The sequence below is a fragment of the Lepidochelys olivacea genome, assembly GCF_965140295.1.
Source record: "Lepidochelys olivacea isolate rLepOli2 genome assembly, chromosome: 4".
In the NCBI taxonomy this organism is placed as follows: domain Eukaryota; kingdom Metazoa; phylum Chordata; order Testudines; family Cheloniidae; genus Lepidochelys; species Lepidochelys olivacea.
The window spans coordinates 9323933-9346448 of NC_140414.1; the positions used below are offsets into that span (position 1 = coordinate 9323933).

The 22516-nt window shown below is 51.1% G+C and overlaps 1 long non-coding RNA gene across 1 annotated transcript; it reads right to left on the minus strand.

Moving 5' to 3' along the window:
• Positions 1-211: 211 nt before the first annotated feature.
• On the minus strand, positions 212-22503 carry LOC311519576. Its single transcript, XR_014711313.1, has 2 exons — positions 7403-22503; positions 212-2704 (listed from the first exon to the last, which is right to left on the minus strand). It is a non-coding gene; the product is annotated as an uncharacterized lncRNA (long non-coding RNA).
• Positions 22504-22516: the final 13 nt, after the last annotated feature.

Below are 22516 nucleotides of genomic sequence, written 5' to 3' on the forward strand. Positions count from 1 at the left end.
TATGAGAGAGGGAGAAGAGGGAAGGAGGCAGGAAGCCGCGACAGGAGCCATCTGGGTTCCTACAGAGGACTTCTGTGTACCCTTCCTCTCTCACACCCCCCCGCTGCATTCAGTGGTACAGTCTTGTTGCCGGCACCCAGTGCCGAGAGGCTGAACAACAGCTTGAGTTGGTTCGTTACCCGGTGTGCTACACCCAATAATCACAACGGGGTGGAGAAGCAGAAAAGTTTATTTGAAGCTTCAAAAAGGTACAGGGAGAATAAAATCTCAAATCCTGCACAACAGAGCAGGAAGTTACACAGACTTTTATACATCCTTTTTCCCAGCATACTTATCCAATAGCAAGCTGCTCCAAGTATCCATATAGCCAGCCAATCCAATTCCCAGCTAGTTCCCTGATTCTCTGTATCATTTGTTAAACTATACATAAAGCTGCTTTATTCAGCATTGTTCTTCCATATCTCCCCTGTTTGGCCTTGCTTAGTTTCAGGCAGTCTGACTCTGCAACATACTGTTGCAGATTCTCAGCATAACTGCTGTGTGTGCCTCCAGGCGGGGGGGGGGGGGGCAAGGACACTTGGGCCTAGCACGCAGAGCTGCTGCGAGTGCCTCCAGGAAGGAGGGGTGGGGGCAAGGACGCAGGGGCCTAGTGCGAGGGGGCTTCATCGACACTCGTGGTCTTCCATCCCCTCGAGTTACCTAGTGGCCATGCCCCAGTGTTCCCAACAACTCCCCCCTTTGAGAACACTCAACAGCCTTGGCTCTGAGTTTTCTCACTTGGGCTACTTATTTCTTTACAATAGGACTTTGCATAAGCACTTTGTGATAGCCCTGAAGAGAATGACTTATTAACTTTTGCAAAAGGGCCCTGACACATGATACTGCACAGCATAATACCAGTAATACAAGCAGTACAGGAACGAGAAGTTTCAATAGCAGGCTAAATAAACCACCAAGCCAAGACGACAAACCCCAGCCTGAAAACAAGGTTTGCAACCAATCGTTCTCTGGGGCAGTATAGGCAACCTGTGCTCCGGCTCGGGCATGGGCTTCAGCCTGTACCACCTTTTCATAGATCTCATAACTGCTATCATTTACATATACACAACATCGGGGCCCGATAAGGGCACAAACCCCTCCTTGGGATGCCAAGAGATAGTCCAAAGCCAGCCTGTTTTGGAGGGAAAACGTCCTGAGCTGCTGTACCTCTTCATTTAATGTTTTGACTGCTGACCCTAAATCACTAACCGAGTCCTCTAACTCTAAGGCCATTTTCTCAAGTACCATCTGCAGCCTTACAGTATAGCGGCCTATGCAAGCCAGGGCTGGCCCGGTAAACAGTGGCGCTATTCCCAGTACAGAGCACCCTACCAGCTTCTCGGTTGTGAGGGGATTCTTCATATTGCCCGCCAATGCCTTAGTCAGTCGCCGCAGGGTCTTTTCTCGTGACTCAACAGAGGTGTCTCGGGCATTTCTAATCTTTCCTTTGGGCAGTGTGGCAGTTATGGAAAGATGAGGAACTCCATGAGCTATATAACAGCTACCTGTCCAGTTGGCTGGCAGCACCTTGTAAGCCTTTCGGCCACATACAAAATAGTGACCCTGTAGGGCCCAATAAGGACTGTTTCTTAAGGGGATTCCTGGGATATTTAAGGCTGCTTTTCCAAACAGTTCATATGCCCCTAGGGGGGGCATCCCATCCTCCTGATTGGGTACAAGTGGGGGCATTTCTAATTGTGCTGTTCAAATTACACTCGCCATAGGGACCACTACAAACCCACCATTGGCTTGCTACATTGGGGATATTAACTGGACGGCAAGTTATATTTCCAAACCCCTCTTTTGAGGTAAGATTATTTGTAAGAGTTTCCCTAAAAGGGGAGGAACCATTACACCCACACTGCTGGCCTCCCCTCTTGGTCTTTATCCAATACCCATCAGCCCACTGTGTAAATAACACAGGAGCTTCTTTCCACAGGACGCCCATAGTGATCAGATTGGTTTCGGGTAAAACATAACACTCCCTCAGTGAGTACTGCAACTGAATACTCCTGGTCCTGATAGGTGGCTTGCTGTAAAGAGGTCTTGTTCCAGAACGGCGAGTCCGTTCTTTCCTGCTCTTTGGTGGCGGCTAATTCTGCTAGGGTCAAGGGCAGCATGTCAAGGGGCATTCCCGTTTTGGGGGACAGTGGAGTTGGAGCACACACCCAACAGTCAGTCTGGTTTGTTAAAGTAGCAACATGGTGCGCAAGCAAAACAAAGGAGTTATGCTTCCGATATGCACAATTTGGAAATACCAATACAAAGAATAACAATGTTACCCAATTAATTATTACCAGAGTCTTCCCAACCCAGGGTCTCCAGCACCTGGGTGGGCCCATTTTAGCATTAAGGTGCCCGCTATTTGTGTCTTTTAAACAGTAGCTTTAGCCCGAGATCGTCACTAGATGAGGAGTCAGCAGGTTGGACGGTCCACTGTTCTGCTGACGAGGGGGCAGGTACTGCCTTCAGACGAGAGTGATGGATCCAGTTCTTGTGTCCCTCGATCTTTGCCGCTGTATGGGAGATCAGCAGGACGGTATAGGGTCCTTTCCACTTTTCCTGGAGAGGCTCGTCTTTCCAGGTGCGAACAAGCACGGAGTCACCGGGCTGTAAGGAGTGGCCGAGAGTGTCCAAGGGGAGAGGCTGGGAATCCTTGGTATACCTGTGAAGAGACAAGAGAACAGCAGACAGGGAACACATATACTGTGACAAAAAAACATTCCCCAACTCCCATTCCCCTGACAGAACCGGGGTGCCATTCATGGGCCATGCCCTTCCAAACATAATTTCAAAGGGACTGAGCCCTAATCTACCCTTTCGGAGAACGCGGATACGGAGTAGGACGAGGGGCAAAGCATCAGGCCATCGCAGTGAGGCTTCTTGGCACACTTTTGAGAGATGCCGTTTAAGGGTCTGATTGATACGCTCCACTACCCCACTGGCTTGCGCTCTCCAGGGCGTATGGAGTTTCCGGGGGATCTGTAAGGCATGTGAGATGCTTTGAATGATTTTTGACGTGAAGTGTGTCCCGTTGTCAGATTCCATCCACAGGGGGCGTCCAAAGCGAGGAATGAGCTCCTTAACAAACTTGAGGGCCACTGTCCTGGCAGTGCAGTTACGGCATGGGAAGGCTTCTGGCCATCCGCTGAACCGATCCACTATGACAAGGAGATATTTGAACCCTTGGGTCCGGGGAAACTCAGTAAAGTCTATTTGCCACACTTGTCCGGGGCCCGGAGTGGGTTCTAGGGCAGCTGGTGGCACAGGATGTCCCGGTCGGGGGTTATTCTTTTGGCAGACTAAGCAGTCCGCTTGTACCTGGGCAGCCAGGGGTCGGAGTCCGGAAGTGATAAAGTATTTTCCCATTAGCTGGATAAGTGCTTCCCTGCCAGCATGAGTGGTTTGATGTAGTTTCTGCAGCACTAGCCGGATTAGGCCCTTTGGTAAGAGGACCTTCCCTTCTGGGGAATGGAGCCATCCCTCCTTTTCCCGGAGACTGAGTTTGTCAGTTCGCTGTCTCTCCTCCCCAGAGTACTGAGGGGTTGGAAGCTCCCCTACTGATGGGATAAGGGCATGCATATGGGCGTTCTCAGCCTGAGGGGATGGCAGGGTGGCAGCATGCTTAGCCTCTCTATCTGCCCGCTCGTTACCTCTGGCCACATCTTGATCCTCCCTTTGATGGGCTTTACAGTGTACCACCGCCACTTCCGAGGGGAGTTGTATGGCTTCTAGGAGCTGGAGGATTTGGGGCCCGTACTTGACTGGGGAGCCTTGGGCTGTCAGCATTCCCCTTTGCTTCCATAGGCCAGCATGAGCATGCAGCACACCAAAAGCATACTTTGAATCAGTAAAAATGTTGACCCGCTTTCCTTTTGACAGTTCAAGTGCACGGGTCAGGGCTATTAGTTCGGCAAGCTGGGCAGAGGTCCCAGCAGGCAAACCTTCAGCTTCCACAGTGTTATGGAGGGTCACAACAGCATAACCCGCCCTCTTTTGCCCATCTATTACAGTATTGCTACCATCAGTGTACCACTCATAATCTGCATTTGGGAGAGGTACATCCTTTAAATCCGGACGGCTGGAGTACTGGACATCTATGATCTCTAAACAGTCATGTTTCTGTTCCTCTGTTTCTGGCTAGAGAGTGGCTGGGTTAAGGGAGGGGCAAGGCTGTAGGGTGACTTCAGAGTTCTCTAACAGCTTAGCCTGGTACCGAGCAATCCGAGCCTGGGTGAGCCAAAGCCCTCCCTTTGCATCCAATAAGGCTCGGACCATATGGGGAGTATAGATTTGCATAACCCCTCCCAATGTTAGCTTCTCGGCTTCCTCAAGCAATAGGGCAGTAGCTGCGACCGCCCGTTAACATGCCGGCCAACCCTTTGCAACCTGATCCAATTGCTTAGAAAAATAATCCACAGGACGCTTCCATGCTCCTAACAGCTGTGTAAGCACTCCTAGGGCCACCCCCCTTCGTTCATGTACATACAACTGAAACGGCTTAGAGAGATCTGGCAGGCCCAGAGCCGGGGCTTCCATCAGTTTTCTTTTCAGGATTTTAAATGCCCTGTCAGCCTCTGGGGTCCAATAGAAGGGGTCATGATCTGCTCCTTTTACACAGTCGTACAGGGGTTTAGCCCACAGTCCAAACTCTGGGATCCATATCCTGCAAAAGCCTGCCATACCCAGAAATGCCCTGAGCCGCTTACGGTTACTTGGGGTAGGAACTTGACAGATAGCTTCCTTTCTTCCGCTTGAAAGCTGACGCTCCCCTTGCCGTATGTGAAACACGAGGTACCGTACCTCTGGTAGGGCAATTTGAGCCTTACTCCGTGCTACACGATATCCCCGAAGTCCAATAAAATTCAGGAGGCTCACGGTGGCTTTAAGACAGGGTTTTTGGCCCACAGTGGCAATTAACAAATCATCTACATACTGCAGAAGGAGAGCCTCCTCATTATCCCACTCCTGTAGGTCCCTGGCCAGAGCCTGGCCAAAAAGGGTGGGAGAGTTTTTAAATCCCTGGGCCAACACTGTCCAGCAAAGTTGCTTTTTAACCCTTTTTCGGTCCTCCCACTCGAAGGAGAAGATCTCCTGTGATGGGGTGGCAACTGGGATGGTAAAGAAAGCATCTTTCAGATCAAGGACTGAAAAATGGGTATACTGTCCCCCTATAGAAGCCAATAAGGTGTACGGGTTAGGGACAAGAGGGTGCAGAGTCTTAACCCGTTCATTGACTGCCCTTAGGTCCTGTACCAGCCGATACGTGCCATCAGGCTTCTGTACGGGTAGAATGGGAGTGTTCCAGGCTGACTGACATTCCCGGAGAATACCATACATTAGGAATCGATCTATAGTTTCCTGTAAACCTTCTCTGGCTTCCCTCTTGATTGGATACTGTTTTACTTGCACTGGGCCTTTCCCTGGTATGAGCTGAATAGTAATAGGGGTCTGGTGGGTGGCCTTTCCTGGAATCCCTGATGCCCACACGAGGGGGTACACCTGGTCTTCCCACGGGCTCCATTCTGGGGCTTGCATGGCTGAGGGCTCAACTGCAAGGGTCGTGATCCAGGCATTCTCAGGGGGTAAGGTAAGGGTTATTTCGTCCTCAGTAAAATGCAGGGTGGCACCGAGGCGACAAAGTAGATCCCGTCCCAGCAGAGGGGTTGGACACTCAGGGAGGTATACCAGCTTGTGGGATATAGTCCTGTCTCCCAAAGCACATTCCGCTGGGGCATACACTGGGCACTTGGTGTCCCTGCCTGTGGCTCCCACCACAGTAAGGGAATCTGCTACTGGCAACTGAAGAGGCTGATTTACGGCAGTTCGGGCCGCTCCAGAGTCCACTAAAAAATCTATTTCTGAGCTTCCCACCCGCATCTTTACTCGGGGTTCCGGGGGTAGGGTGGTCCGTCTCCCCTGACACCCCTATTCCTGCTCCACCATCGCCATCATAGGGGCACCCCCCTTTTCTTTCCTCTTTGGGCACTCATTTTTCCAGTGTCCCTCCTGTCGACACAGGGCACACTGGTTGCGACCCAGTCGTCTCTCCTGCAGGCCCGGACGGTCGCGTCCACGGCCCCTTCCTCCCCGGCCACTTCTCTTAGTGCCGGCCTGTACCGCTGTTACCATCAATCTCACTTGCTTTCTCTCCTTCTCTGTCTCTCTCAGACTATAAGCTCGGTTTGCAGTCTCTAAAATTTGTGCCATGGTCATACCCATTAAATCCTCCTTTTTCTGTAACTTTCTCTTAATATCAGGGGCTGCTCTGCTCGTAAAAATTCCCTTAATAATTGACTCAGTTGCCTGATCATCGGGGTCTGCATTAGTGTTCTGTCGAATGGTGTCCCGAATACGCTGTAGAAAGGCCCCTGGGCTTTCTTTTAAATCCTGCATTACTTCATATGGCTTTGCCCAATTATTATGTCGGACAGCCGAGTGACGGAGTCCATGCAAAAGCAACTCCTTATAGGAGGTAAGGCGGGTCATATCCCCATGATCATTTGGATCCCACCTGGGGTCTGCTCGGGGGACTTGTGCATCCGGGTCAGGGACATTAATACGATCCCGGTCGTACCGTCTCTGTGCCTCCTCCCTTGCCTTGGACACAACCTGTTGTCTTTCAACTTCAGACAATAGGGTTCGCAGGAGGACGTTACAATCATCCCAGTCCGGCTTGTGACTACTGAGGCACCCCTCAAAGACTGATATAAACCTGCTTGGGTTGGTGGAAAACTCTCCTCCTTTGAAAGCAGCCAAATCCACAGGATTAAAGGGCACATGAGTATAAACCTGCATAGTTGTGGCAGGACGCCTGTCTGATCCAGACCGGGCGACTTTAGTTTCAGTGATTAAGGGGTATAGGCCAACCATTGGGGACATACAAGGTGTGGGTGTAGGGGCCGAAGGGGACACCGGCTCTGCCATTACAGTGGGGGTGGGGGTCTGGGGACTAACATTAGCTGCTACCAAACCAGTTGGAGTCAGATTACAGCGCTGTAAAATATCTGGTCGAGTACATAAAGTCAGAAACAAATGCGCATACATATGTTCATTCCATTTCCTTGTTCTCTGACAGAACAGGAGTAACTGAAGGATCGTGTTGTAATTAATTGACCCTCCTGGTGGCCACCACTCCTGGTCCTCCAGTTGATATTGAGGCCAGTCAACTGTACAGAAGCGTTTTAATTGGCTCTTAGTCATCGGATCCGCACCAAATACCTTCCAGTTTGCTAGAATGCACTCTAGGGGCGTACACCGTGCCCTAACCTCTGAGCTCTGTCCCTGTCCCATACCTACAGGGTAACTCTGGGCGTCCCCAGGTTCCAACAGAGCATATAATCCGGATTTTAAAGGATCCTACCTTATCCAAGGGACCGGTTCTTCACCGTGGTCCACAACAGCTTCTCCACTATATGAGTGCGTTGCACCGTTGTGCCCTCTGGGGTCGATCAAATCGCGTCTCCTCCGAGGCCCCCGATGAACTCACCGGTGCGCGCTGGGCGTCGGTTCTCGCCGCAATCCTCGACCTCCAGGAGGGGTCCGGGCAAGGCTAAATTGCAGCCTCGAGCCCACCCAGGGACGCCAAAAGCTGTTGCCGGCACCCAGTGCCGAGAGGCTGAACAACAGCTTGAGTTGGTTCGTTACCCGGTGTGCTACACCCAATAATCACAACGGGGTGGAGAAGCAGAAAAGTTTATTTGAAGCTTCAAAAAGGTACAGGGAGAATAAAATCTCAAATCCTGCACAACAGAGCAGGAAGTTACACAGACTTTTATACATCCTTTTTCCCAGCATACTTATCCAATAGCAAGCTGCTCCAAGTATCCATATAGCCAGCCAATCCAATTCCCAGCTAGTTCCCTGATTCTCTGTATCATTTGTTAAACTATACATAAAGCTGCTTTATTCAGCATTGTTCTTCCATATCTCCCCTGTTTGGCCTTGCTTAGTTTCAGGCAGTCTGACTCTGCAACATACTGTTGCAGATTCTCAGCATAACTGCTGTGTGTGCCTCCAGGCGGGGGGGGGGGGGCAAGGACACTTGGGCCTAGCACGCAGAGCTGCTGCGAGTGCCTCCAGGCAGGAGGGGTGGGGGCAAGGACGCAGGGGCCTAGTGCGAGGGGGCTTCATCGACACTCGTGGTCTTCCATCCCCTCGAGTTACCTAGTGGCCATGCCCCAGTGTTCCCAACAACTCCCCCCTTTGAGAACACTCAACAGCCTTGGCTCTGAGTTTTCTCACTTGGGCTACTTATTTCTTTACAATAGGACTTTGCATAAGCACTTTGTGATAGCCCTGAAGAGAATGACTTATTAACTTTTGCAAAAGGGCCCTGACACATGATACTGCACAGCATAATACCAGTAATACAAGCAGTACAGGAACGAGAAGTTTCAATAGCAGGCTAAATAAACCACCAAGCCAAGACGACAAACCCCAGCCTGAAAACAAGGTTTGCAACCAATCGTTCTCTGGGGCAGTATAGGCAACCTGTGCTCCGGCTCGGGCATGGGCTTCAGCCTGTACCACCTTTTCATAGATCTCATAACTGCTATCATTTACATATACACAACATCGGGGCCCGATAAGGGCACAAACCCCTCCTTGGGATGCCAAGAGATAGTCCAAAGCCAGCCTGTTTTGGAGGGAAAACGTCCTGAGCTGCTGTACCTCTTCATTTAATGTTTTGACTGCTGACCCTAAATCACTAACCGAGTCCTCTAACTCTAAGGCCACTTTCTCAAGTACCATCTGCAGCCTTACAGTATAGCGGCCTATGCAAGCCAGGGCTGGCCCGGTAAACAGTGGCGCTATTCCCAGTACAGAGCACCCTACCAGCTTCTCGGTTGTGAGGGGATTCTTCATATTGCCCGCCAATGCCTTAGTCAGTCGCCGCAGGGTCTTTTCTCGTGACTCAACAGAGGTGTCTCGGGCATTTCTAATCTTTCCTTTGGGCAGTGTGGCAGTTATGGAAAGATGAGGAACTCCATGAGCTATATAACAGCTACCTGTCCAGTTGGCTGGCAGCACCTTGTAAGCCTTTCGGCCACATACAAAATAGTGACCCTGTAGGGCCCAATAAGGACTGTTTCTTAAGGGGATTCCTGGGATATTTAAGGCTGCTTTTCCAAACAGTTCATATGCCCCTAGGGGGGGCATCCCATCCTCCTGATTGGGTACAAGTGGGGGCATTTCTAATTGTGCTGTTCAAATTACACTCGCCATAGGGACCACTACAAACCCACCATTGGCTTGCTACATTGGGGATATTAACTGGACGGCAAGTTATATTTCCAAACCCCTCTTTTGAGGTAAGATTATTTGTAAGAGTTTCCCTAAAAGGGGAGGAACCATTACACCCACACTGCTGGCCTCCCCTCTTGGTCTTTATCCAATACCCATCAGCCCACTGTGTAAATAACACAGGAGCTTCTTTCCACAGGACGCCCATAGTGATCAGATTGGTTTCGGGTAAAACATAACACTCCCTCAGTGAGTACTGCAACTGAATACTCCTGGTCCTGATAGGTGGCTTGCTGTAAAGAGGTCTTGTTCCAGAACGGCGAGTCCGTTCTTTCCTGCTCTTTGGTGGCGGCTAATTCTGCTAGGGTCAAGGGCAGCATGTCAAGGGGCATTCCCGTTTTGGGGGACAGTGGAGTTGGAGCACACACCCAACAGTCAGTCTGGTTTGTTAAAGTAGCAACATGGTGCGCAAGCAAAACAAAGGAGTTATGCTTCCGATATGCACAATTTGGAAATACCAATACAAAGAATAACAATGTTACCCAATTAATTATTACCAGAGTCTTCCCAACCCAGGGTCTCCAGCACCTGGGTGGGCCCATTTTAGCATTAAGGTGCCCGCTATTTGTGTCTTTTAAACAGTAGCTTTAGCCCGAGATCGTCACTAGATGAGGAGTCAGCAGGTTGGACGGTCCACTGTTCTGCTGACGAGGGGGCAGGTACTGCCTTCAGACGAGAGTGATGGATCCAGTTCTTGTGTCCCTCGATCTTTGCCGCTGTATGGGAGATCAGCAGGACGGTATAGGGTCCTTTCCACTTTTCCTGGAGAGGCTCGTCTTTCCAGGTGCGAACAAGCACGGAGTCACCGGGCTGTAAGGAGTGGCCGAGAGTGTCCAAGGGGAGAGGCTGGGAATCCTTGGTATACCTGTGAAGAGACAAGAGAACAGCAGACAGGGAACACATATACTGTGACAAAAAAACATTCCCCAACTCCCATTCCCCTGACAGAACCGGGGTGCCATTCATGGGCCATGCCCTTCCAAACATAATTTCAAAGGGACTGAGCCCTAATCTACCCTTTCGGAGAACGCGGATACGGAGTAGGACGAGGGGCAAAGCATCAGGCCATCGCAGTGAGGCTTCTTGGCACACTTTTGAGAGATGCCGTTTAAGGGTCTGATTGATACGCTCCACTACCCCACTGGCTTGCGCTCTCCAGGGCGTATGGAGTTTCCGGGGGATCTGTAAGGCATGTGAGATGCTTTGAATGATTTTTGACGTGAAGTGTGTCCCGTTGTCAGATTCCATCCACAGGGGGCGTCCAAAGCGAGGAATGAGCTCCTTAACAAACTTGAGGGCCACTGTCCTGGCAGTGCAGTTACGGCATGGGAAGGCTTCTGGCCATCCGCTGAACCGATCCACTATGACAAGGAGATATTTGAACCCTTGGGTCCGGGGAAACTCAGTAAAGTCTATTTGCCACACTTGTCCGGGGCCCGGAGTGGGTTCTAGGGCAGCTGGTGGCACAGGATGTCCCGGTCGGGGGTTATTCTTTTGGCAGACTAAGCAGTCCGCTTGTACCTGGGCAGCCAGGGGTCGGAGTCCGGAAGTGATAAAGTATTTTCCCATTAGCTGGATAAGTGCTTCCCTGCCAGCATGAGTGGTTTGATGTAGTTTCTGCAGCACTAGCCGGATTAGGCCCTTTGGTAAGAGGACCTTCCCTTCTGGGGAATGGAGCCATCCCTCCTTTTCCCGGAGACTGAGTTTGTCAGTTCGCTGTCTCTCCTCCCCAGAGTACTGAGGGGTTGGAAGCTCCCCTACTGATGGGATAAGGGCATGCATATGGGCGTTCTCAGCCTGAGGGGATGGCAGGGTGGCAGCATGCTTAGCCTCTCTATCTGCCCGCTCGTTACCTCTGGCCACATCTTGATCCTCCCTTTGATGGGCTTTACAGTGTACCACCGCCACTTCCGAGGGGAGTTGTATGGCTTCTAGGAGCTGGAGGATTTGGGGCCCGTACTTGACTGGGGAGCCTTGGGCTGTCAGCATTCCCCTTTGCTTCCATAGGCCAGCATGAGCATGCAGCACACCAAAAGCATACTTTGAATCAGTAAAAATGTTGACCCGCTTTCCTTTTGACAGTTCAAGTGCACGGGTCAGGGCTATTAGTTCGGCAAGCTGGGCAGAGGTCCCAGCAGGCAAACCTTCAGCTTCCACAGTGTTATGGAGGGTCACAACAGCATAACCCGCCCTCTTTTGCCCATCTATTACAGTATTGCTACCATCAGTGTACCACTCATAATCTGCATTTGGGAGAGGTACATCCTTTAAATCCGGACGGCTGGAGTACTGGACATCTATGATCTCTAAACAGTCATGTTTCTGTTCCTCTGTTTCTGGCTAGAGAGTGGCTGGGTTAAGGGAGGGGCAAGGCTGTAGGGTGACTTCAGAGTTCTCTAACAGCTTAGCCTGGTACCGAGCAATCCGAGCCTGGGTGAGCCAAAGCCCTCCCTTTGCATCCAATAAGGCTCGGACCATATGGGGAGTATAGATTTGCATAACCCCTCCCAATGTTAGCTTCTCGGCTTCCTCAAGCAATAGGGCAGTAGCTGCGACCGCCCGTTAACATGCCGGCCAACCCTTTGCAACCTGATCCAATTGCTTAGAAAAATAATCCACAGGACGCTTCCATGCTCCTAACAGCTGTGTAAGCACTCCTAGGGCCACCCCCCTTCGTTCATGTACATACAACTGAAACGGCTTAGAGAGATCTGGCAGGCCCAGAGCCGGGGCTTCCATCAGTTTTCTTTTCAGGATTTTAAATGCCCTGTCAGCCTCTGGGGTCCAATAGAAGGGGTCATGATCTGCTCCTTTTACACAGTCGTACAGGGGTTTAGCCCACAGTCCAAACTCTGGGATCCATATCCTGCAAAAGCCTGCCATACCCAGAAATGCCCTGAGCCGCTTACGGTTACTTGGGGTAGGAACTTGACAGATAGCTTCCTTTCTTCCGCTTGAAAGCTGACGCTCCCCTTGCCGTATGTGAAACACGAGGTACCGTACCTCTGGTAGGGCAATTTGAGCCTTACTCCGTGCTACACGATATCCCCGAAGTCCAATAAAATTCAGGAGGCTCACGGTGGCTTTAAGACAGGGTTTTTGGCCCACAGTGGCAATTAACAAATCATCTACATACTGCAGAAGGAGAGCCTCCTCATTATCCCACTCCTGTAGGTCCCTGGCCAGAGCCTGGCCAAAAAGGGTGGGAGAGTTTTTAAATCCCTGGGCCAACACTGTCCAGCAAAGTTGCTTTTTAACCCTTTTTCGGTCCTCCCACTCGAAGGAGAAGATCTCCTGTGATGGGGTGGCAACTGGGATGGTAAAGAAAGCATCTTTCAGATCAAGGACTGAAAAATGGGTATACTGTCCCCCTATAGAAGCCAATAAGGTGTACGGGTTAGGGACAAGAGGGTGCAGAGTCTTAACCCGTTCATTGACTGCCCTTAGGTCCTGTACCAGCCGATACGTGCCATCAGGCTTCTGTACGGGTAGAATGGGAGTGTTCCAGGCTGACTGACATTCCCGGAGAATACCATACATTAGGAATCGATCTATAGTTTCCTGTAAACCTTCTCTGGCTTCCCTCTTGATTGGATACTGTTTTACTTGCACTGGGCCTTTCCCTGGTATGAGCTGAATAGTAATAGGGGTCTGGTGGGTGGCCTTTCCTGGAATCCCTGATGCCCACACGAGGGGGTACACCTGGTCTTCCCACGGGCTCCATTCTGGGGCTTGCATGGCTGAGGGCTCAACTGCAAGGGTCGTGATCCAGGCATTCTCAGGGGGTAAGGTAAGGGTTATTTCGTCCTCAGTAAAATGCAGGGTGGCACCGAGGCGACAAAGTAGATCCCGTCCCAGCAGAGGGGTTGGACACTCAGGGAGGTATACCAGCTTGTGGGATATAGTCCTGTCTCCCAAAGCACATTCCGCTGGGGCATACACTGGGCACTTGGTGTCCCTGCCTGTGGCTCCCACCACAGTAAGGGAATCTGCTACTGGCAACTGAAGAGGCTGATTTACGGCAGTTCGGGCCGCTCCAGAGTCCACTAAAAAATCTATTTCTGAGCTTCCCACCCGCATCTTTACTCGGGGTTCCGGGGGTAGGGTGGTCCGTCTCCCCTGACACCCCTATTCCTGCTCCACCATCGCCATCATAGGGGCACCCCCCTTTTCTTTCCTCTTTGGGCACTCATTTTTCCAGTGTCCCTCCTGTCGACACAGGGCACACTGGTTGCGACCCAGTCGTCTCTCCTGCAGGCCCGGACGGTCGCGTCCACGGCCCCTTCCTCCCCGGCCACTTCTCTTAGTGCCGGCCTGTACCGCTGTTACCATCAATCTCACTTGCTTTCTCTCCTTCTCTGTCTCTCTCAGACTATAAGCTCGGTTTGCAGTCTCTAAAATTTGTGCCATGGTCATACCCATTAAATCCTCCTTTTTCTGTAACTTTCTCTTAATATCAGGGGCTGCTCTGCTCGTAAAAATTCCCTTAATAATTGACTCAGTTGCCTGATCATCGGGGTCTGCATTAGTGTTCTGTCGAATGGTGTCCCGAATACGCTGTAGAAAGGCCCCTGGGCTTTCTTTTAAATCCTGCATTACTTCATATGGCTTTGCCCAATTATTATGTCGGACAGCCGAGTGACGGAGTCCATGCAAAAGCAACTCCTTATAGGAGGTAAGGCGGGTCATATCCCCATGATCATTTGGATCCCACCTGGGGTCTGCTCGGGGGACTTGTGCATCCGGGTCAGGGACATTAATACGATCCCGGTCGTACCGTCTCTGTGCCTCCTCCCTTGCCTTGGACACAACCTGTTGTCTTTCAACTTCAGACAATAGGGTTCGCAGGAGGACGTTACAATCATCCCAGTCCGGCTTGTGACTACTGAGGCACCCCTCAAAGACTGATATAAACCTGCTTGGGTTGGTGGAAAACTCTCCTCCTTTGAAAGCAGCCAAATCCACAGGATTAAAGGGCACATGAGTATAAACCTGCATAGTTGTGGCAGGACGCCTGTCTGATCCAGACCGGGCGACTTTAGTTTCAGTGATTAAGGGGTATAGGCCAACCATTGGGGACATACAAGGTGTGGGTGTAGGGGCCGAAGGGGACACCGGCTCTGCCATTACAGTGGGGGTGGGGGTCTGGGGACTAACATTAGCTGCTACCAAACCAGTTGGAGTCAGATTACAGCGCTGTAAAATATCTGGTCGAGTACATAAAGTCAGAAACAAATGTGCATACATATGTTCATTCCATTTCCTTGTTCTCTGACAGAACAGGAGTAACTGAAGGATCGTGTTGTAATTAATTGACCCTCCTGGTGGCCACCACTCCTGGTCCTCCAGTTGATATTGAGGCCAGTCAACTGTACAGAAGCGTTTTAATTGGCTCTTAGTCATCGGATCCGCACCAAATACCTTCCAGTTTGCTAGAATGCACTCTAGGGGCGTACACCGTGCCCTAACCTCTGAGCTCTGTCCCTGTCCCATACCTACAGGGTAACTCTGGGCGTCCCCAGGTTCCAACAGAGCATATAATCCGGATTTTAAAGGATCCTACCTTATCCAAGGGACCGGTTCTTCACCGTGGTCCACAACAGCTTCTCCACTATATGAGTGCGTTGCACCGTTGTGCCCTCTGGGGTCGATCAAATCGCGTCTCCTCCGAGGCCCCCGATGAACTCACCGGTGCGCGCTGGGCGTCGGTTCTCGCCGCAATCCTCGACCTCCAGGAGGGGTCCGGGCAAGGCTAAATTGCAGCCTCGAGCCCACCCAGGGACGCCAAAAGCTGTTGCCGGCACCCAGTGCCGAGAGGCTGAACAACAGCTTGAGTTGGTTCGTTACCCGGTGTGCTACACCCAATAATCACAACGGGGTGGAGAAGCAGAAAAGTTTATTTGAAGCTTCAAAAAGGTACAGGGAGAATAAAATCTCAAATCCTGCACAACAGAGCAGGAAGTTACACAGACTTTTATACATCCTTTTTCCCAGCATACTTATCCAATAGCAAGCTGCTCCAAGTATCCATATAGCCAGCCAATCCAATTCCCAGCTAGTTCCCTGATTCTCTGTATCATTTGTTAAACTATACATAAAGCTGCTTTATTCAGCATTGTTCTTCCATATCTCCCCTGTTTGGCCTTGCTTAGTTTCAGGCAGTCTGACTCTGCAACATACTGTTGCAGATTCTCAGCATAACTGCTGTGTGTGCCTCCAGGCGGGGGGGGGGGGGGCAAGGACACTTGGGCCTAGCACGCAGAGCTGCTGCGAGTGCCTCCAGGCAGGAGGGGTGGGGGCAAGGACGCAGGGGCCTAGTGCGAGGGGGCTTCATCGACACTCGTGGTCTTCCATCCCCTCGAGTTACCTAGTGGCCATGCCCCAGTGTTCCCAACAACTCCCCCCTTTGAGAACACTCAACAGCCTTGGCTCTGAGTTTTCTCACTTGGGCTACTTATTTCTTTACAATAGGACTTTGCATAAGCACTTTGTGATAGCCCTGAAGAGAATGACTTATTAACTTTTGCAAAAGGGCCCTGACACATGATACTGCACAGCATAATACCAGTAATACAAGCAGTACAGGAACGAGAAGTTTCAATAGCAGGCTAAATAAACCACCAAGCCAAGACGACAAACCCCAGCCTGAAAACAAGGTTTGCAACCAATCGTTCTCTGGGGCAGTATAGGCAACCTGTGCTCCGGCTCGGGCATGGGCTTCAGCCTGTACCACCTTTTCATAGATCTCATAACTGCTATCATTTACATATACACAACATCGGGGCCCGATAAGGGCACAAACCCCTCCTTGGGATGCCAAGAGATAGTCCAAAGCCAGCCTGTTTTGGAGGGAAAACGTCCTGAGCTGCTGTACCTCTTCATTTAATGTTTTGACTGCTGACCCTAAATCACTAACCGAGTCCTCTAACTCTAAGGCCACTTTCTCAAGTACCATCTGCAGCCTTACAGTATAGCGGCCTATGCAAGCCAGGGCTGGCCCGGTAAACAGTGGCGCTATTCCCAGTACAGAGCACCCTACCAGCTTCTCGGTTGTGAGGGGATTCTTCATATTGCCCGCCAATGCCTTAGTCAGTCGCCGCAGGGTCTTTTCTCGTGACTCAACAGAGGTGTCTCGGGCATTTCTAATCTTTCCTTTGGGCAGTGTGGCAGTTATGGAAAGATGAGGAACTCCATGAGCTATATAACAGCTACCTGTCCAGTTGGCTGGCAGCACCTTGTAAGCCTTTCGGCCACATACAAAATAGTGACCCTGTAGGGCCCAATAAGGACTGTTTCTTAAGGGGATTCCTGGGATATTTAAGGCTGCTTTTCCAAACAGTTCATATGCCCCTAGGGGGGGCATCCCATCCTCCTGATTGGGTACAAGTGGGGGCATTTCTAATTGTGCTGTTCAAATTACACTCGCCATAGGGACCACTACAAACCCACCATTGGCTTGCTACATTGGGGATATTAACTGGACGGCAAGTTATATTTCCAAACCCCTCTTTTGAGGTAAGATTATTTGTAAGAGTTTCCCTAAAAGGGGAGGAACCATTACACCCACACTGCTGGCCTCCCCTCTTGGTCTTTATCCAATACCCATCAGCCCACTGTGTAAATAACACAGGAGCTTCTTTCCACAGGACGCCCATAGTGATCAGATTGGTTTCGGGTAAAACATAACACTCCCTCAGTGAGTACTGCAACTGAATACTCCTGGTCCTGATAGGTGGCTTGCTGTAAAGAGGTCTTGTTCCAGAACGGCGAGTCCGTTCTTTCCTGCTCTTTGGTGGCGGCTAATTCTGCTAGGGTCAAGGGCAGCATGTCAAGGGGCATTCCCGTTTTGGGGGACAGTGGAGTTGGAGCACACACCCAACAGTCAGTCTGGTTTGTTAAAGTAGCAACATGGTGCGCAAGCAAAACAAAGGAGTTATGCTTCCGATATGCACAATTTGGAAATACCAATACAAAGAATAACAATGTTACCCAATTAATTATTACCAGAGTCTTCCCAACCCAGGGTCTCCAGCACCTGGGTGGGCCCATTTTAGCATTAAGGTGCCCGCTATTTGTGTCTTTTAAACAGTAGCTTTAGCCCGAGATCGTCACTAGATGAGGAGTCAGCAGGTTGGACGGTCCACTGTTCTGCTGACGAGGGGGCAGGTACTGCCTTCAGACGAGAGTGATGGATCCAGTTCTTGTGTCCCTCGATCTTTGCCGCTGTATGGGAGATCAGCAGGACGGTATAGGGTCCTTTCCACTTTTCCTGGAGAGGCTCGTCTTTCCAGGTGCGAACAAGCACGGAGTCACCGGGCTGTAAGGAGTGGCCGAGAGTGTCCAAGGGGAGAGGCTGGGAATCCTTGGTATACCTGTGAAGAGACAAGAGAACAGCAGACAGGGAACACATATACTGTGACAAAAAAACATTCCCCAACTCCCATTCCCCTGACAGAACCGGGGTGCCATTCATGGGCCATGCCCTTCCAAACATAATTTCAAAGGGACTGAGCCCTAATCTACCCTTTCGGAGAACGCGGATACGGAGTAGGACGAGGGGCAAAGCATCAGGCCATCGCAGTGAGGCTTCTTGGCACACTTTTGAGAGATGCCGTTTAAGGGTCTGATTGATACGCTCCACTACCCCACTGGCTTGCGCTCTCCAGGGCGTATGGAGTTTCCGGGGGATCTGTAAGGCATGTGAGATGCTTTGAATGATTTTTGACGTGAAGTGTGTCCCGTTGTCAGATTCCATCCACAGGGGGCGTCCAAAGCGAGGAATGAGCTCCTTAACAAACTTGAGGGCCACTGTCCTGGCAGTGCAGTTACGGCATGGGAAGGCTTCTGGCCATCCGCTGAACCGATCCACTATGACAAGGAGATATTTGAACCCTTGGGTCCGGGGAAACTCAGTAAAGTCTATTTGCCACACTTGTCCGGGGCCCGGAGTGGGTTCTAGGGCAGCTGGTGGCACAGGATGTCCCGGTCGGGGGTTATTCTTTTGGCAGACTAAGCAGTCCGCTTGTACCTGGGCAGCCAGGGGTCGGAGTCCGGAAGTGATAAAGTATTTTCCCATTAGCTGGATAAGTGCTTCCCTGCCAGCATGAGTGGTTTGATGTAGTTTCTGCAGCACTAGCCGGATTAGGCCCTTTGGTAAGAGGACCTTCCCTTCTGGGGAATGGAGCCATCCCTCCTTTTCCCGGAGACTGAGTTTGTCAGTTCGCTGTCTCTCCTCCCCAGAGTACTGAGGGGTTGGAAGCTCCCCTACTGATGGGATAAGGGCATGCATATGGGCGTTCTCAGCCTGAGGGGATGGCAGGGTGGCAGCATGCTTAGCCTCTCTATCTGCCCGCTCGTTACCTCTGGCCACATCTTGATCCTCCCTTTGATGGGCTTTACAGTGTACCACCGCCACTTCCGAGGGGAGTTGTATGGCTTCTAGGAGCTGGAGGATTTGGGGCCCGTACTTGACTGGGGAGCCTTGGGCTGTCAGCATTCCCCTTTGCTTCCATAGGCCAGCATGAGCATGCAGCACACCAAAAGCATACTTTGAATCAGTAAAAATGTTGACCCGCTTTCCTTTTGACAGTTCAAGTGCACGGGTCAGGGCTATTAGTTCGGCAAGCTGGGCAGAGGTCCCAGCAGGCAAACCTTCAGCTTCCACAGTGTTATGGAGGGTCACAACAGCATAACCCGCCCTCTTTTGCCCATCTATTACAGTATTGCTACCATCAGTGTACCACTCATAATCTGCATTTGGGAGAGGTACATCCTTTAAATCCGGACGGCTGGAGTACTGGACATCTATGATCTCTAAACAGTCATGTTTCTGTTCCTCTGTTTCTGGCTAGAGAGTGGCTGGGTTAAGGGAGGGGCAAGGCTGTAGGGTGACTTCAGAGTTCTCTAACAGCTTAGCCTGGTACCGAGCAATCCGAGCCTGGGTGAGCCAAAGCCCTCCCTTTGCATCCAATAAGGCTCGGACCATATGGGGAGTATAGATTTGCATAACCCCTCCCAATGTTAGCTTCTCGGCTTCCTCAAGCAATAGGGCAGTAGCTGCGACCGCCCGTTAACATGCCGGCCAACCCTTTGCAACCTGATCCAATTGCTTAGAAAAATAATCCACAGGACGCTTCCATGCTCCTAACAGCTGTGTAAGCACTCCTAGGGCCACCCCCCTTCGTTCATGTACATACAACTGAAACGGCTTAGAGAGATCTGGCAGGCCCAGAGCCGGGGCTTCCATCAGTTTTCTTTTCAGGATTTTAAATGCCCTGTCAGCCTCTGGGGTCCAATAGAAGGGGTCATGATCTGCTCCTTTTACACAGTCGTACAGGGGTTTAGCCCACAGTCCAAACTCTGGGATCCATATCCTGCAAAAGCCTGCCATACCCAGAAATGCCCTGAGCCGCTTACGGTTACTTGGGGTAGGAACTTGACAGATAGCTTCCTTTCTTCCGCTTGAAAGCTGACGCTCCCCTTGCCGTATGTGAAACACGAGGTACCGTACCTCTGGTAGGGCAATTTGAGCCTTACTCCGTGCTACACGATATCCCCGAAGTCCAATAAAATTCAGGAGGCTCACGGTGGCTTTAAGACAGGGTTTTTGGCCCACAGTGGCAATTAACAAATCATCTACATACTGCAGAAGGAGAGCCTCCTCATTATCCCACTCCTGTAGGTCCCTGGCCAGAGCCTGGCCAAAAAGGGTGGGAGAGTTTTTAAATCCCTGGGCCAACACTGTCCAGCAAAGTTGCTTTTTAACCCTTTTTCGGTCCTCCCACTCGAAGGAGAAGATCTCCTGTGATGGGGTGGCAACTGGGATGGTAAAGAAAGCATCTTTCAGATCAAGGACTGAAAAATGGGTATACTGTCCCCCTATAGAAGCCAATAAGTTGTACGGGTTAGGGACAAGAGGGTGCAGAGTCTTAACCCGTTCATTGACTGCCCTTAGGTCCTGTACCAGCCGATACGTGCCATCAGGCTTCTGTACGGGTAGAATGGGAGTGTTCCAGGCTGACTGACATTCCCGGAGAATACCATACATTAGGAATCGATCTATAGTTTCCTGTAAACCTTCTCTGGCTTCCCTCTTGATTGGATACTGTTTTACTTGCACTGGGCCTTTCCCTGGTATGAGCTGAATAGTAATAGGGGTCTGGTGGGTGGCCTTTCCTGGAATCCCTGATGCCCACACGAGGGGGTACACCTGGTCTTCCCACGGGCTCCATTCTGGGGCTTGCATGGCTGAGGGCTCAACTGCAAGGGTCGTGATCCAGGCATTCTCAGGGGGTAAGGTAAGGGTTATTTCGTCCTCAGTAAAATGCAGGGTGGCACCGAGGCGACAAAGTAGATCCCGTCCCAGCAGAGGGGTTGGACACTCAGGGAGGTATACCAGCTTGTGGGATATAGTCCTGTCTCCCAAAGCACATTCCGCTGGGGCATACACTGGGCACTTGGTGTCCCTGCCTGTGGCTCCCACCACAGTAAGGGAATCTGCTACTGGCAACTGAAGAGGCTGATTTACGGCAGTTCGGGCCGCTCCAGAGTCCACTAAAAAATCTATTTCTGAGCTTCCCACCCGCATCTTTACTCGGGGTTCCGGGGGTAGGGTGGTCCGTCTCCCCTGACACCCCTATTCCTGCTCCACCATCGCCATCATAGGGGCACCCCCCTTTTCTTTCCTCTTTGGGCACTCATTTTTCCAGTGTCCCTCCTGTCGACACAGGGCACACTGGTTGCGACCCAGTCGTCTCTCCTGCAGGCCCGGACGGTCGCGTCCACGGCCCCTTCCTCCCCGGCCACTTCTCTTAGTGCCGGCCTGTACCGCTGTTACCATCAATCTCACTTGCTTTCTCTCCTTCTCTGTCTCTCTCAGACTATAAGCTCGGTTTGCAGTCTCTAAAATTTGTGCCATGGTCATACCCATTAAATCCTCCTTTTTCTGTAACTTTCTCTTAATATCAGGGGCTGCTCTGCTCGTAAAAATTCCCTTAATAATTGACTCAGTTGCCTGATCATCGGGGTCTGCATTAGTGTTCTGTCGAATGGTGTCCCGAATACGCTGTAGAAAGGCCCCTGGGCTTTCTTTTAAATCCTGCATTACTTCATATGGCTTTGCCCAATTATTATGTCGGACAGCCGAGTGACGGAGTCCATGCAAAAGCAACTCCTTATAGGAGGTAAGGCGGGTCATATCCCCATGATCATTTGGATCCCACCTGGGGTCTGCTCGGGGGACTTGTGCATCCGGGTCAGGGACATTAATACGATCCCGGTCGTACCGTCTCTGTGCCTCCTCCCTTGCCTTGGACACAACCTGTTGTCTTTCAACTTCAGACAATAGGGTTCGCAGGAGGACGTTACAATCATCCCAGTCCGGCTTGTGACTACTGAGGCACCCCTCAAAGACTGATATAAACCTGCTTGGGTTGGTGGAAAACTCTCCTCCTTTGAAAGCAGCCAAATCCACAGGATTAAAGGGCACATGAGTATAAACCTGCATAGTTGTGGCAGGACGCCTGTCTGATCCAGACCGGGCGACTTTAGTTTCAGTGATTAAGGGGTATAGGCCAACCATTGGGGACATACAAGGTGTGGGTGTAGGGGCCGAAGGGGACACCGGCTCTGCCATTACAGTGGGGGTGGGGGTCTGGGGACTAACATTAGCTGCTACCAAACCAGTTGGAGTCAGATTACAGCGCTGTAAAATATCTGGTCGAGTACATAAAGTCAGAAACAAATGTGCATACATATGTTCATTCCATTTCCTTGTTCTCTGACAGAACAGGAGTAACTGAAGGATCGTGTTGTAATTAATTGACCCTCCTGGTGGCCACCACTCCTGGTCCTCCAGTTGATATTGAGGCCAGTCAACTGTACAGAAGCGTTTTAATTGGCTCTTAGTCATCGGATCCGCACCAAATACCTTCCAGTTTGCTAGAATGCACTCTAGGGGCGTACACCGTGCCCTAACCTCTGAGCTCTGTCCCTGTCCCATACCTACAGGGTAACTCTGGGCGTCCCCAGGTTCCAACAGAGCATATAATCCGGATTTTAAAGGATCCTACCTTATCCAAGGGACCGGTTCTTCACCGTGGTCCACAACAGCTTCTCCACTATATGAGTGCGTTGCACCGTTGTGCCCTCTGGGGTCGATCAAATGCGTCTC